At 38.1% G+C, this 11,751-nt stretch overlaps 1 pseudogene; it reads left to right on the plus strand.

Moving 5' to 3' along the window:
* The first annotated feature begins 11,118 nt into the window (after positions 1-11,118).
* On the plus strand, positions 11,119-11,183 carry LOC141418402 (small nucleolar RNA SNORD5; annotated as a pseudogene).
* Positions 11,184-11,751: the final 568 nt, after the last annotated feature.

The following is an 11,751-nucleotide window of genomic DNA, read 5'->3' on the forward strand; positions in this document are numbered from 1 at the left end:
ATTCATTATCCCTTATCCACATAATCTACCCATAAGATTATTTTTCAGGCACCTTGTTTGCTTAGATATGATTTTTTTTGCCAATTAGTTTTATAATAGGAGACACATATCTTCATTTTGAATTAAATATCCCTTCTGGAAGTTAAATAATTAAGATTTAAAAATGTAATCGCAATGACTAGAAAATTTTTTAATTTAACTACTTGAATGAAGCAGAACTTAACTGTTAATAAAAAATAGCTGATGTAGAGCTACAACTGAAATGCAGTGCAGCACTGTACTTCCATGGCCTCGATTACACTAGAGCCACCTGAGAAACCTCAGAACCAGTGGGGAGCTCACAGGCTGAGCATGGCAGGAGGTGAAAAACTGCCGCTATGATCTAAGATCCTGAGAGCCGAGGCTCAGAAAGGTAGATGGCCAAGTAGAGAATTCAAGCTCGTTGATTTCGAACCCACAGAGGTTTTTACCCTACAGCTGGTTCTCAGTCTTTAGGGTGATTAGAACCCTCCTTGGAGCATTCACAGTTACCTTAGTTTCTACCTCAAACCTAATTAAACAATCTGTCAACCCTGGGGTGCTCCACATACACAAATTTCAACATAGAAAAAATCAGGCAACGTGACTCGTCCAAAAATTCATAACTCTTCAGTAACTGAATCCAAAGATTTCAAAATAAATGAAATCTGGACAAAGAATTGAAAAGGTTGGTTTTAAAAATGATTGAAGACATCAAAGAGAATACAAATAGCCTGATGAGTTAAGAAAGACATACATGATACTAAAGAGCAATTCAATAAGGACAGGTTCTGGAAAAGAACCAACCAGAAAGCTCCGGAAAGAGCCCCTCAGTAAGTCAGACAGAAAGCTCAGTTGAAAGCCTCACCAGTGGAATAGATCATGCAGAATAAAGACTATTGGAGCTTGAGCACAAGGTTGATGAGTTATCACACTCAGGCAGTAATGAATAAAACTGAATTATTAATAGAACATATCAGACCTGCAGGTCTCAATTAAGAGACCAAACCTCTAAGTAATAGCTTCAGATGACGATGGAGCCAAGGAACGGGCTGAAGCCATAGAAACTTATATAGTGAGATGATGGAAATTTTCCAAATCTTGAAAAACTACAGCTTTCTAGGTCTGAATCCCAAGTAGACATTACTAGAAAAGAACCTTTCCACATCATATTATAGTTAAAATGACAGAAGTACAAAGGATATTCAAAGTTGCAAGAGAAAGTGCCAACTCACTTGACAAAGACAAACCCATCAGAATAACAGCAGTTTCTCGACAGAAACTCTAAAGGCCAGGAAGCATGGAGTGATGTATTTCAAGACCTGAAATAAAATGATTGCAAAGTTATCATTCAGAACAGAAAAGGCCTTCCAAGATAAGCATAAACTAAAGGAATTCATGACCACTAAGCAGCAGAGGAAACCCATGCTTCCTACAAGCTTCAAATCCAATGTGGGGATTGTGTCTGAAAGGGGCTTCTCCTGCATGGCAGGACACAGCATTACAGAAGATAGTTTAAGAAATCCTGCTTGCAGAAGAAGGAAGACAAACATTAGTATGAGAACATGCACAAGAATAAACTTCACTAGAAAAGTAGGCAAGCAAATGAGAATTAGGAAAACATCAAAGCATATTAACTCAATAAAACATCAACACTCTAACATAAATAAGGGGAAAAGAAATGAACATACATCATTCAAAACAACCAGAAGAAAAAAAACCAAAATGACAGGAACTAGTAATACCTTTCAATAATAACCCTGAATGTAAGATGCAGGCTGGCTTACATTTAATTAGAAAAACAAAACCCAACAGTTTGCTTCCTGAAGGAAACTTACTCACTGGCATAGACATGCACAGACTGGAAGCAAAAGGATGCTTGATATTCCAAACAAAGGGAATCTGAAAGCAAACAAGAGTAGCTACATTCATCTGACAAAACAGACTATAAGCCAAAATCAGAAGAGACTGAGAAAGTCACTACATGTTACCAATTTTAGTAGAAGGAATAATGCATCAAGAAAGTGCCACAATTTATATATATATAAACATTAAATTTATTTGTATATATTAGTATTAAATACATATTTATATGTTATATACAGTTTATATATATTATATATATAATATATTATATATATAATATATATAATTATATTTAATATTATATTTATATATTTTAATATTATATTAAATATTTAATTTAATTTTATATATTTATATTATATATATAATATAATCATATTATATATATAATTATATGTATAATATTATATATATATACGGTTGTACTTTCTTGATGCACTGAACGTTGGAGCACCCAATTTTATAAAGCAAAGTGCAGGACTTAAAGGGAGAGATTGTCCCATTACAGTAATAGTGTGGGATTTCAGTTACTCACTATCACCACTGGTTAAATCACCCAGACATCATAGTTAGGGCTGATGAAGTGGCTCAAGCAGTAAGAGTGCCTACCTAGCAAGCATGAGTCCTTGAGTTCCAACCCCAGTGCCACCGAAAGAGAGAGTGACATTACAATTAAATTATACCTTAGGTTAATGGACTTAACAGACATCTACAAAATATCCCATCTAACTACACATTCTTTTCAGCAGCTCATGGACTTTCTCCAAAATAATTGTTTGTTGAACTATTCACAACAGCTATGTGCACGCAGCCTCAGTGTGTGTTGACAGATGAATTGATAATGAGAATATGGTATATGTACACAATGGAGTATTAGTTGGCCATAAAGAACAAAATCATGTCATTTGCAGGAAAATAAATGGAAATAGAGATCATTATGTTAAGCAGAAGAAGTCAGGCTCAGAAAGAAAACTATTGCATATTTTTTCTCTCATGGAAGCTAGAATTTTAAAAAAATAAAAGGTTGACTTGAGAGTAGTAGAGGGACTTGTAGGAAGAGGGAAGGACATTGAGGGAGAGGGGAGAAGAAAAGTGAGGGTAAGAGAAGGCAGATACAACCAAAGCATGAAGTGTGCATGTATGGAAATGTCACATGAAAATCATTAATATATGCTAGAAATATCCATTCACATAATAAAATATGATTAATTGGAACTGAGTGTGGTGGTACACACCTGTAATCCAAGCACTTGGGAAGCTGAGGCAGAAGGATTGCAAGTTTGAGGCCAGCCCAAGCTATATAGCAAGACCCTATCTCAAAAAAGAGATTAATTTTTAAAAAATAAAAAAACTTGCTTCTAGTGTACTATAGGATCAAATGACTACATGTGCAGAATTTCAACCATTCACAAAGTGGAGGTGTGGCTCAAGTGGTGCAGTGCAAAGCCCTGAGTTCAAACCTAGGCCCATAAAAATAAAAAAGAATATATTTGGAGAATTCCAAGATGGCGGCTAGAGGTAGGAAGCAGAAAGCGACCCTCCTATAGTGAAATCTTGGAGAGACGCTGGAGACACACTTTGCAGGCATAATCACCGAGAAAAGGCATAACTTTGACTCCTCCACATCTCCAGCCAGCGCAGAGAATCTCCACTTCACGTTAAACGGAGAACCGAGGAGGCCCCCGGGCCGCCAGTGGCTGGCGACCATACGGCTTGGGAAGACGCGGACCAGGTGAGTTTCGCGGTACCACGGTTCCCCCACAGACAAGCCTGGGCCAGAGCAGCATAGCCCCCGGACAGACTGACCTCCACCCGGGAAAAAAAGAGAAACTGAGTACTAAGCAATAAGAACAGTTAAGACACGCTGGAAAGAGGGTGGGGCGCCCTGAACGCTGAAGATTGGGGGAAGGGAATCCTTCCTGGGACTGTAAATAAACAAGCCGGGCGGGCCGGAGAGGCTCTGGCGGGAGCGGGGCGCGCCCAGCAACCGGGAGCGGGGAAGCTTGTGAGAGGAGGGAAGACCCACTTCCCACGTGAACTGTAAATAAACACGCAGGCCTGACAACGCGGGGCAGTGTCGCCTTTCCCAGTGCTTGGAAAGGGAAAAGCCTGTAGCAGAGGCCCCCCTCCCCCGCACAGGAGAACTCTGAGCAAACAAAGCCTGTGGGACCAGGTGAGTGCTAAGCTCACCCCAGAGATCTGCATAAATAACGCCACCAGCTACAGGCTGAGAGCAGCAGGCAGGCAAGCCACAGTTGCAGATACCACTCTCAGAACTGCCTCCAGACGCTTTTTTTTCTTTTTCTCCCTACCTTTGATGAGAGAACAACTGAATTACACCTGCAAGCCGAAAAACTTACTGAAACTGTATTGCATTTGAACTGGGGACACTTGGTGGGGCTTTTTTTTTTTTTCTTCTGTGTGTGTGTGAGTGTAGTTTTGTTCTACTTTATGCATCCCCTTTGATGAGACAACTACAGAAGAACATCTGAGGCACCAACTCCAGGACTGGAGATTGAGACGGACATCCAAATTATTAAGACTGAAATTGCATTGCATATAAACTTGGAAGTTTTTTGGTTTTTTGGTTTTTTTTTTGTTTTTTTTAATTTTCTATTTTCCATTTTATTTTAATTCATTTTATAAATAGATATTACTTTCATATACTTATTTTTTATTTTTTTTATCTTTGATTTTCAATCCTCTCTCTGTCACTCTATTGTCTGTTCAGCTTACTGTCGATTAGTACACTAACACTCCCTGTTTATACCTTTGAAACTCTCTTGTCTGATACCTTGTTCTGCTTTCTCCCTCTTGTCTGTATATTTGTTTTCCCCTTTTCTTTAACTTCTTGCTTTCCATCTCAGCTCACTCTTCCATTCTCAATATTACACATTGTTATTATTACAAGCTAGAAAATACTTAATTACACACAGTACAGGGACAGTAACAACACCAAGGACAATGACAGGAAGACAGAAAAAACAAGGAAACCAGTTTCCCCACAGCAAAAAATTAGTACAGGAACCAGAGGGGAAGGAAGAGAACAGAAACTCAGAGCCAGACTCCAACAAAATGAAGATAAACTATGCCAAAGGACCCAATGAAGCCCACAAGAATAATTTAAAAGAAGACATACTACAAGTACTCTATGAGAATTTTATAGAGATGATACTGGATAGGGTCAACCAAAATGTACAGGAGACACTCAAGAAATTCCAAGACAATAAAAATAGAGAATTTGAAAAAGCAAAAGAAGAAATAAAGGAAACCATAGAAGCACTGTATAAACACCAAAGTGAAAGAGAGAACACATTGAATAAATGGATAAATGAACTCAGGACAAAAATAGACAACAATAAAGAAGAAAACAGCCAGGATATGGAAAACCTCAGAAAAAAGAACGAAACAGAACTGCAAAACAAAACGGAAGGCCAATCCAGCAGAATAGAACAAACAGAAGACAGAATCTCAGAACTTGAAGATGAAATGGTAATTAAAGGAAAAACTGAAGAACTACTAATTAAACAACTCAAGACCTGTGAAAAGAAAATGCAAGAACTCACTGACTCCATCAAAAGACCAAACTTGAGAATCATGGGCATCGAAGAAGGAGAAGAGGTGCAAGCGAAGGGAATGCGTAATATATTCAACAAAATAATAACGGAAAATTTCCCAAATCTAGAGAAAGATATTCCCATACAAATGCAAGAGGCCTCCAGGACACCAAACAGACCAGATCAAAATAGAACTACTCCACGACATATCATCATTAAAACAACAAGTTCAGAAACTAAGGAAAGAATATTGAAGGCTGCAAGAGAGAAAAAACAAGTAACATACAAAGGTAAACCCATCAAAATCACAGCAGACTTCTCAACAGAAACATTAAAAGCAAGAAGAGCGTGGGGTGAGATCTTCCGGGCACTGAATGAAAATAACTTCAACCCCAGGATACTCTACCCAGCAAAGCTATCATTCAAAATAGATGGAGCAATAAAAGTCTTCCATGATAAGCAGAAACTAAAACAATATGTGACCACAAAGCCACCATTACAAAAGATTCTGCAAGGGATCCTGCACACAGAAAGTGACACCCAACTTAACCATGAAAAGGCAGGCAGCACCAAACCACAGGATAAGAAAAAGCAAGACAGTAGAGAGTAACATCAAGTTAGGTACACACAATCAAACCTTCAAACAACTAAGATAACTAAATGGCAGGAATCACCACATACCTATCAGTACTAACACTTAATGTTAATGGACTTAATTCACCCATCAAAAGACACCGTTTGACAAAATGGATTAAAAAAGAAGATCCAACAATTTGTTGCTTACAGGAGACTCATCTCACCGACAGAAATAAGCATATGCTTAGGATGAAAGGCTGGAAGAAGATTTACCAAGCCAATGGCCCCCGAAAACAAGCAGGAGTAGCAATACTTATCTCTGACAAAGTAGACTTCAAACCTACATTGATCAAACGAGATAAAGAAGGACATTCCATACTAATAAAAGGGGAAATAGACCAAAAGGAAATAATAATCATCAATCTGTACGCACCCAATGTCAACGCACCCAATTTCATCAAACATACCCTGAAAGACCTAAAAGCATATATAAACGCCAACACAGTGGTTGTGGGAGACTTTAACACTCCATTATCATCAATAGATAGGTCATCCAAACAAAAACTCAATAAAGAAATCCAAGATCTAAAATATGCAATAGATCAAGTGGACCTAGTAGATGTCTACAGAACATTTCATCCAACCTCTACACAATATACATTCTTCTCAGCAGCCCATGGAACCTTCTCCAAAATAGATCATATCCTAGGGCACAAAGCAAGCCTCAGCAAATATAAGAAAACAGAAATAATACCATGCATACTATCTGACCACAATGCAGTAAAAGTAGAACTCAACAACAAAAGTAAAGACAAAAAACATGCAAACAGCTGGAAACTAAATAACTCATTACTTAATGAAGAATGGATCATCGATGCAATAAAAGAGGAAATTAAAATGTTCCTGGAAGTCAATGAAAATGAAAACACAACCTACCGGAACCTATGGGACACAGCTAAGGCAGTCTTGAGAGGAAAGTTTATAGCCATGAGTGCATATATTAAAAAGATTGAAAGATCCCAAATCAATGACCTAATGATACATCTCAAACTCCTAGAAAAACAAGAACAAGCAAATCCCAAAACAAATAGAAGGAGAGAAATAATAAAAATAAGAGCTGAAATCAACGAAATAGAAACCAAAAAAACCATACAAAGAATTAATGAAACAAAAAGTTGGTTCTTTGAAAAAATAAACAAGATCAATAGACCCCTGGCAAACCTGACTAAAATGAGGAGAGAAAAAACCCAAATTAGTAGAATCAGGAATGCAAAAGGGGAGATAACAACAAACACCATGGAAGTCCAGGAAATCATCAGAGACTACTTTGAGAACCTATATTCAAATAAATTTGAAAATCTAAAAGAAATGGACAGATTTCTAGATACATATGATCATCCAAAACTGAACCAAGAGGAAATTAATCACCTGAATAGACCTATAACACAAAATGAAATTGAAGCAGCAATCAAGAGTCTCCCCAAAAAGAAAAGTCCAGGACCTGATGGATTCTCTGCTGAATTCTATCAGACCTTTAAAGAAGAACTGATACCAACCCTCCTTAAACTGTTCCATGAAATAGAAAGGGAAGGAAAACTGCCAAACACATTTTATGAAGCCAGTATTACACTTATCCCAAAACCAGGCAAAGACACCTCCAAAAAGGAGAACTATAGGCCAATCTCCTTAATGAACATTGATGCAAAAATCCTCAACAAAATAATGGCAAATCGAATTCAGCAACACATCAAAAAGATTATTCACCACGACCAGGTAGGCTTCATCCCAGGGATGCAGGGGTGATTCAACATACGAAAATCAATAAACGTAATAAATCACATTAACAGAAGCAAAGACAAAAACCACTTGATCATCTCAATAGATGCAGAAAAAGCCTTTGATAAGATCCAACATCATTTCATGATAAAAGCTCTAAGAAAACTAGGAATAGAAGGAAAGTTCCTCAACATTATAAAAGCTATATATGACAAACCTACAGCCAGCATTATACTTAACGGAGAAAAATTAAAACCATTCCCTCTAAAATCAGGAACCAGACAAGGATGCCCACTATCTCCACTCCTATTCAACATAGTACTGGAATTCCTAGCCAGAGCAATTAGGCAAGAAGAAGGAATAAAAGGAATACAAATAGGTAAAGAAACTGTCAAAATATCCCTATTTGCAGACGACATGATCCTATACCTTAAAGACCCAAAAAACTCTACTCAGAAGCTTCTAGACATCATCAATAGCTATAGCAAGGTAGCAGGATATAAAATCAACATAGAAAAATCATTAGCATTTCTATACACTAACAATGAGCAAACGGAAAAAGAATGTATGAAAACAATTCCATTTACAATAGCCTCAAAAAAAATCAAATACCTAGGTGTAAACCTAACAAAAGATGTGAAAGACCTCTACAAGGAAAACTATACACTTCTGAAGAAAGAGATTGAGGAAGACTATAGAAAGTGGAGAGATCTCCCATGCTCATGGATTGGTAGAATCAACATAGTAAAAATGTCTATACTCCCAAAAGTAATCTACATGTTTAATGCAATTCCCATCCAAATTCCAATGACATTCATCAAAGAGATTGAAAAATCTACTGTTAAATTTATATGGAAACACAAGAGGCCACGAATAGCCAATGCAATACTCAGTCAAAAGAACAATGCAGGAGGTATCACAATACCTGACTTCAAACTATATTACAAAGCAATAATAATAAAAACAGCATGGTACTGGCACAAAAACAGACATGAAGACCAGTGGAACAGAATAGAGGATCCAGATATGAAGCCACACAACTATAAGCAACTTATCTTTGACAAAGGAGCTAAAAATATACGATGGAGAAATAGCAGCCTCTTCAACAAAAACTGCTGGGAAAACTGGTTAGCAGTCTGCAAAAAACTGAAACTAGATCCATGTATATCACCCTATACCAAGATTAAGTCAAAATGGATCAAGGATCTTAATATCAGACCCCAAACTCTTAAGTTGATACAAGAAAGAGTAGGAAGTACTCTGGAGTTAGTAGGTATAGGTAAGAACTTTCTCAATGAAACCCCAGCAGCACAGCAACTAAGAGATAGCATAGATAAATGGGACCTCATAAAACTAAAAAGCTTCTGTTCATCAAAAGAAATGGTCTCTAAACTGAAGAGAACACCCACAGAGTGGGAGAAAATATTTGCCAATTATACATCAGACAAAGGACTGATAACCAGAATATACAGGGAACTTAAAAAACTAAATTCTCCCAAAACTAATGAACCAATAAAGAAATGGGCATGTGAACTAAACAGAACTTTCTCAAAAGAAGAAATTCAAATGGCCAGAAAACACATGAAAAAATGCTCACCATCTCTAGCAATAAAGGAAATGCAAATTAAAACCACACTAAGATTCCACCTCACCCCTGTTAGAATAGCCATCATCAGCAACACCACCAACAACAGGTGTTGGCGAGGATTCGGGGAAAAAGGAACCCTCTTACACTGTTGGTGGGAATGTAAACTAGTACAACCACTCTGGAAAAAAATTTGGAGGCTACTTAAAAAGCTGGACATCGATCTACCATTTGATCCAGCAATACCACTCTTGGGGATATACCCAAAAGACTGTTACTCCAGAGGCACCTGCACATCCATGTTTATTGCGGCACTATTCACAATAGCCAAGTTATGGAAACAGCCAAGATGCCCCAGCACTGACGAATGGATTAAGAAAATGTGGTATCTATACACAATGGAATTTTATGCAGCCATGAAGAAGAACAAAATGTTATCATTCGCTGGTAAATGGATGGAATTGGAGAACATCATTCTGAGTGAGGTTAGCCTGGCTCAAAAGACCAAAAATCGTATGTTCTCCCTCATATGTGGACATTAGATCAAGGGCAAACACAACAAGGGGATTGGACTATGAGCACATGATAAAAGCGAGAGCACACAAGGGAGGGGTGAGGATAGGTAAGACACCTAAAAAACTAGCTAGCATTTGTTGCCCTTAATGCAGAGAAACTAAAGCAGATACCTTAAAGCAACTGAGGCCAACAGGAAAAGGGGACCAGGAACTAGAGAAAAGGTTAGATTAAAAAGAATTAACCTAGAAGGTAACACCCACGCACAGGAAATCAATGTGAGTCAATGCCCTGTATAGCTATCCTTATCTCAACCAGCAAAACCCCTTGTTCCTTCCTATTATTGCTTATACTCTCTCCAACAAAATTAGAGATAAGGGCAAAATAGTTTCTGCTGGGTATTGAGGGGGGGAGCGGGAGGGGGTGGAGTGGGTGGTAAGGGAGGGGGTGGGGGCAGGGGGGAGAAATAAACCAAGCCTTGTATGCACATATGAATAATAAAAGAAAAATGAAAAAAAAAAAAGAAAATGTGGTATCTATACACAATGGAATTTTATGCAGCCATGAAGAAGAACGAAATGTTATCATTCGCTGGTAAATGGATGGAATTGGAGAACATCATTCTGAGTGAGGTTAGCCTGGCTCAAAAGACCAAAAATCGTATGTTCTCACTCATATGTGGACATTAGATCAAGGGCAAACACAACAAGGGGATTGGACTATGAGCACATGATAAAAGCGAGAGCACACAAGGGAGGGGTGAGGATAGGTAAGACACCTAAAAAACTAGCTAGCATTTGTTGCCCTTAATGCAGAGAAACTAAAGCAGATACCTTAAAGCAACTGAGGCCAATAGGAAAAGGGGACCAGGAACTAGAGAAAAGGTTAGATTAAAAAGAATTAACCTAGAAGGTAACACCCATGCACAGGAAATCAATGTGAGTCAATGCCCTGTATAGCTATCCTTATCTCAACCAGCAAAACCCCTTGTTTCTTCCTATTATTGCTTATACTCTCTCTACAACAAAATTAGAGATAAGGGCAAAATAGTTTCTGCTGGGTATTGAGGGGGGGAGCGGGAGGGGGCGGAGTGGGTGGTAAGGGAGGGGGTGGGGGCAGGGGGGAGAAATAAACCAAGCCTTGTATGCACATATGAATAATAAAAGAAAAATGAAAAAAAGAATATATTTGAGAATATAATTTACACAATTGTGACACAGCATACATTTTCAGGTGATGATATTCATTGTTCATCTGCTGAATGATACAGCTAAAACTTGATTCTTACAGAGCTAGGAAAACAGATTAGTTCTATGATTAAAATTGGCACAGAGGACAAGGAATATAGCTTAGTGGCAGAGTGCTTGCCTAGCATGCAGAAGGCCCTGGGTTCAATCCTCAGCATCACAAAAAGTAACAAGAAAACATAAATAAAATATATATTTTTAAAAAATAAGTAAAATAGGAGTAAAACCATGGCAAGCATAGAAAGTTACTCAGCTATCCCAGGAGGCTGGCAAAATGTGGGACTCAGGGTAAGAGAGTATGATTAGTGGATGTCTTAGCCTGCGGAGGGGTTACCTGCTGTGCAGGCTGAGGATAGATGGTCAGGACTCAGGGAAGGAGAGAATCTTAAGTAAAGGTTTAATTAGAAAACCTTTTGTTCCTATTGATCTGTGGTAAACACCAGTTCAACTAATCATTTGTGAAGCAAATGATTTCTTAACTTTTGCTCTTCCCAGAAATTGCAGTTCAAAGCCAGCCCCGGGAAATAGTTTTCGAGACCCTATCTCAAAAAAACCCATCACAAAAAAAGGCTGGTGGAGTGGATCAAGGTGTAGACCCTCAGTTCAAACCCCA

This window comes from Castor canadensis, chromosome 16 (assembly GCF_047511655.1).
Source record: "Castor canadensis chromosome 16, mCasCan1.hap1v2, whole genome shotgun sequence".
Lineage (NCBI taxonomy): Eukaryota > Metazoa > Chordata > Mammalia > Rodentia > Castoridae > Castor > Castor canadensis.